We start from the raw sequence: 6,000 nt of genomic DNA, 5'->3' as shown, positions 1-6,000 counted from the left end.
TCCATCCTGTTTCGTCCTAAGTCTTCAATGCTATTTTATGCAAAGCTAGTACATTATCTGTTACAAGCCTTGTTAGGTCAAATCTCCTTCTTGGGGGGGAATCTGCAGTTTCCAGGCTCCTGCCTTTAAAATCCAGTGGATACTAATATTTAATTACTCAAGCCTTTTTTTAGAAGATGTCTTAATTGATTTTAAAACTATGACTTGTATAAAATGTGCACACATGAGTAGGCAGACGGATGCTTCAAGTGACAGTTACTACATCTTAACCATCAATGAGGTCCTTAAGCCTAGAAAAGGAGTGGTGGGGAATTCTGGATTCATTCCTGTACTCAATATTAGACATTTTCCAAATATTTTCAGGCATTAGTTATGCCCCCAAAACTGATCTCCTCATAGCTTGTCAGGGATGCTATGTCAGTTTCTAGGATAACAAAAAAGAACATGAGCTCTCACTAGAGCTATGCTACAGTTCATGCTGTTATAAGGAAGCTCAAGCCTGCGTCAAGTATTTACAGCTAGTAATAGGCCAATAAACATTCTGGCCTACATGTGAGTGTGTGTCTGCATATATGTATACACATAATTCACTTTGGTATCGATTCCAAAAGTCTGATGATCCAACAACAGTTTTGAGTTCTGTAACAGCTTCTTATCTACTGAAAAAGGTCATGAAGTACTGTATGGTTCATTAAAGCAGTGTATTCAGCAAAATATCAGCAGTTCACTGTCAACAGAGCTATTATACTATGCCACTAAGTAATTATTGACTATGAAATAACTCACCAGAACATTTAAATCTGAAGTAATATCTATACTCACACATACAATTATATCAATATTTATATATTTAGTTTACCTCATATTGACATATTTCTAAGGAACTGTATGTTGAAACTAAACAAGGTTTTTATTACTGCTTGTGTTACACAATTGTACTTGTGTTACTGACCACTAAAACATGTCTCTGTAGAAAATAACATGCACATAATCTCCATGACTTTCCTTAACAACCATTTCAGCATTCCTCCTCACTGTTCTGGGCTGCTTCATCAAGCTTCAGATTTTTCTCATAAGAGAGAGATGAGGTAAGCAGGGCTCTCCATTTAGGCTTCAAAACAGCCATGTAATACTATATGAAATTCTATGCAGCCATGGTACAGGGTGGCATGCAAAGAGCAAACACTCATGCATTCATAATTATGTCATCAAAGCCTGACATGTCCATGATAGGTCAATAGAGGAGTTCTGTGATAAACTGGATATCTGTTATGTAACTTGGATAAGTCACACTGAGAGCAAAAAATGGCATCCATTAGACACTGCATGTGTTTCACTTAATAAAAACTCCAGAAAAAAACTGGATCACAGTGTCTAGATTATCACCTAGGTAAGCGAGTATACTTAAAGTCAGGTGGCTGGGACTAGACTCTACCAGCTTCTGTTTTCTTTCTTTCTTTCTTTCTTTTTTTTTTACCCCAGAGATATTTGCATTTGATCTGTCTTTGCCTAAATATCTGTAAAACAGAAACAATTATCATCAACTTTCAACTTTCCTTACGAAGAGATAGGGAGAATCAGGAACACGATGACTCAGATGAAGAACACTGTGTAACTGAAAAAAGGTTATTTCCAAATTCACATTTATCGGTAGCTGCAAAACAATACACCGTATGAATGTGAGAGGACATCTTCAGATTTTCACTGAAATCTGCTGGTCTTTTTTCTTGAATTTTATAATTATTATTTTTTAATCTAATTGGAAATTTGCATGTGGTTAAAGCTTAATCTAGATGCAGGAATGCCAAAAGTGCCTGAAGATACCCAACATTGCTTACATAAATTACCAAACATGCTGCTGTGGTATTTGAAAGGCCACAAATCTTGTCAATCAAATCAAGTTCTAAACAGTTTACTGACTGTCACTTTGGATCTTCATTGTGTCAAGGCAAAACATTCCTCAGACACATTTAGAAAGGTTGCCTCACCAGTCATCCAGTGTGATACCAATTACTTCGTTCCCTTGCTCAATGATCTGCTAATACTAATGCCTTTTCTCTGGAACTGCCCACTGCAACAAGCAAAGGAGCAAAACCCCAATTTTGTAAATAGCGTGGAACTGAAGTGACCTCAGCAGTTATACTTTGAATCTCAGAGACAATTCTGTAGGAATATTAATGCACCAGATTAGATGATCAGTTTGTGAAAATACTACTTAGACATGTAAAGTATAATCCTAGAAAGGACTGTGTCTTCCAATCATATTCCAGTTATACCTCAGGATGTTCAGTTTTAAGATGCAGTATAATATTTTTTCCTAACAAAACAAATAGACTACACAAAGTAGACTGCACAGAATTCAGAATTTTTAGAATATGGCTATTGCTCACCTATCTGGCTGTAAAATCTGTCTGCTTTCCACTTGTTTTCAGCCCCAGGTTCTGATTACATTCAGTGGTATAAAAGTGAAGTGGCATGCCTCCAGCAAACAAAGCAGCACAGTTTTTTCATGCACAGTTGGTTTAAGTATCTGTACTATCTATGAGGGAAGGTCAGGGAGAGGTAGTCCTTTGATTAAGTCAAAGACTGATAAAGTCTTGCCAGAGGAAAAGGCTTTGGTCAGCTCTTCCCTCCCATACACATCTACAGTTTTTTAACTCTCTTCTTCAGTGCCCTTGTTTAATATCTGTAACACACGATGTCACAGATAAGACATTAATAAGTTCTGGAATATATCACTATACTGTCTCATTTCGTGTATAACATCCTATGGTTTTAGATAACAATTAATGAGAACACTAAATTCAAACTTAAGTTGAGACAATTTGCTGGCATTCATGAAGAAAAAGTCACCAAGTCTGAACTAAAATCTTCTGGGCTGAAATACAGTAAAGCTTAGGTGTCACAGATGACTAGGTCTCACCTCTCTCTTCCAAAGAAAATGAAATTTCCACATTGATCATGTAGCCTATACACTCATTGTTTGCAATCAATTTCTAAATTGGTTGACCTTGCTTGACAGATATCTGAAACACCTAACAGCTCAGAGTTTCTAAACTGTTCTGTTCACTCCCATGCCGTTTTAAGCATTGACTGATGTTTTTCAGAATGGAAACTCAGAATCCACTGTGGTTTTCCTTCCGTTGTCCCAAGAGAAGCAAAATCTGTCTCCTGTAAGCTAGGCCCATTTGTATTCACTAGTAATGTACCCTCACTAGCAGAAAGTAATTTCTTAAAGAACATGTTTATTTTTTTCCCCACCCACTATTCATATACACACTTCCACTTTCAAAGGATGATGAAATATTTTTTCATTGCAGAGATATTTTTGCACTGTTCCTTAAGAGTTTACATACCTCTTTTTTTCACCACAATGTCTATAAATTTGGTCAGTCTTAAATCCCCTACTGAAGAACACTTCAGCAGGCGTTAGCTCTGGTTATGCTCTTCCATTAAGCAGTGCACAAAAGTGATCTGCTTTTTTTTTTAAAATAAAGATGCTCGAGGAAGAGGAAAAACAAAATCTCAACATAGATCTTCATCTTCCTGAAGAAATTTCAGCAGACCTTTATGGGGTGGATTCACAGTGTTCAAAGACAAGTGTCCACAATTACAGTGTTCTGTAGAATTACATTCACTCAATCTATTATCTGTCATTCCTACATCTGACACACCATATTTAGTGAATGCAGATGACATGGGATAACATCATTTCTGGACCGCAGGAATAGTAATTATCAAGTAAGTTATTTTTCTGCATAAACAGATAAAGCAGTTTTGAATCGTAACAAACATTCTGTACTAACCATCACAGGCTCTATTAGTTTACAAATATCGTGGTATATATTTTGAATTCGTATCATCTTTGTTATTTCTGTATCTTCTCTAATCTTAGGCAAACAGCACAATTTTGTCTTCTATATTTTTTCACATGTGAATCCCTTCAAAGTATCAACTTTAGTAATCTGCACTTGATATTTTAAGATACTTGAGATTTTAGTATTTTTTGAATAAAAACGATATTAAATAAGAAATCCTGTTTCCAAGTTGCTATAAAGACTAGGTATGCAGCAAACCAACCAACTAAAGTTACATCTCATTCAAAGGCATCTGCACTAACAGATTCTAAGTTTCCTGAAGCACATTAAGCATCTTCCACTGCAATATCATACTGTGCTGTTTTCTCTGCCTCTGTTTTATGGGAAGCTCCAGCCTGGGCTCTCTTGCAGATTTGATGTGCATTGTAAGGATGCAACTGCAAGAACAACATCTGCAACTTATGTTTGCTAACACTTATTTTGCAATTGTCACTAATGCTTTACTGCCCATTTTTGCTATCAGTTGCTACCAAGATATATGGAAACATTTTTTTCTCTATACAAACACCCCATTTTCTAATGCTTGGCCTTTAGCTAAGGTTGTGCTGCCATCTGCTAGAAGTTTCAAATGAATGTTAGGCCTTGCAAAAGCACTGCCTTGAGGCTTTGATTTAAAGGTTTGCATATGTTTATCATGGTCAAAAATATTGAGCTTTTTATTATCAACTGTGTAGAGATTTTTCCAAATCATTTCCTGGTATGCCATGCCTATTGCACATTTTTACTCACTAAAGCATTCAGGTTAGTATCTCTAGTGGCTAAAATGGACATAAATCTCCTAAGAAAATGTATCATCCCCATAAAGCTCTGTATACTTTTCTTTTTGTGTAGCAAGAAGGACTCTGAGAACTGAATTATAAAGGAAGGCAGTTCCATCCAGATTTCCTAAACTCATTTAATTGCACTTTATTTTTTGCTGCTCACTTCACTATCTACTGAGAGAACTATGAATTTTTAGAATTTTTTTCCTTCCTTTTTCCACAGCAATACCATCTGTGTAATCCAATACACTAAAATATCTGCTTTATCTGTATGTGAAATAATACAGTACAACATAGCATAATCTAAACAGTATTCACTGTAAATGCAACAATAACTTTCAAATGGTGTATTTAAGTGTGCAGGCAAACTTTTTTTCTGGCAAAATACTCTAGAACCCAGAAAATGCATATAATGTAAGGAATCTATATTGCAGCCAAAAGTAGTCTTCCTTTGTATATATGGGAATGTATTATTTAAACATTTTACTTCTTAGAATGTAGACAGAGTTCTATATTGCTTTTCCACAATGTATGAAGTACCAGTATATATCACAGCCTCTTCAAATGCCTGCATTTTATCCAGCACATTAGAGCAACGCAGAGATGTTCATGGTTGTAAGTGTAACAGGGCAGTGGTACAGAGTGGACATTTCAATACCATCCTTTTCATTAGATTGATTTCACAGATTCATTAGATGATTGTCTATCATCTTGGGGTTTCTGCTGCTCTCCAGTGTATTCTTTTACAAAGAAGTCTAGTTTCTGACCTAAAATTGCTATTCTCATTTCTGGCAATTATTGTATATGTTACCTTTTCAATATGTTTTATCTTGAGTTTGTAGCTTATTGACCCCACTGCCTGCATTTAACATCACAAAGCTTTCTTTGCAAATCCTTCCAACAGCTTTAGGTACCACATTATCTTGGGCACAAATCTATGAGTAATTGGGAATCTGAATTCAAAAGTCAGACTTCTTCATAGCTACCAAGGATATTTTCTTTCTGCTGAGACCTTTCTTTTCCGTGTAAATGCCAAATTAACAAAAGCATCTGAGGGTGGGTACATGAGGGTCAGGAGGGTGTGTGTTAAGAGTGACATCAACTGAGACAATAAAAGGGCTTCTAAGTTACTTAGAAGCTCTATTTTAAAGTCAGATTTAAGGGGTCCACGAAACCAATTCAGTAGTCTTTAAATATACTTGACATCAAGACACAGCCATCTGCCAACATACCCAAACCAGAAAACTGTTTAGGATAGTATTTGGTGAGTATACCTCTATTTTATTTCCAAGTTCTCTAGAACACTTTATCTAGAAGATTTTATCATTGCTTTATAACTTGCTTTTATTTTATTTTTAAGG

This window comes from Tympanuchus pallidicinctus, unplaced genomic scaffold, assembly GCF_026119805.1.
Source record: "Tympanuchus pallidicinctus isolate F22 unplaced genomic scaffold, pur_lepc_1.0 scaffold3, whole genome shotgun sequence".
Classification (NCBI taxonomy): domain Eukaryota; kingdom Metazoa; phylum Chordata; class Aves; order Galliformes; family Phasianidae; genus Tympanuchus; species Tympanuchus pallidicinctus.
This window is presented reverse-complemented; position numbering follows the sequence as displayed.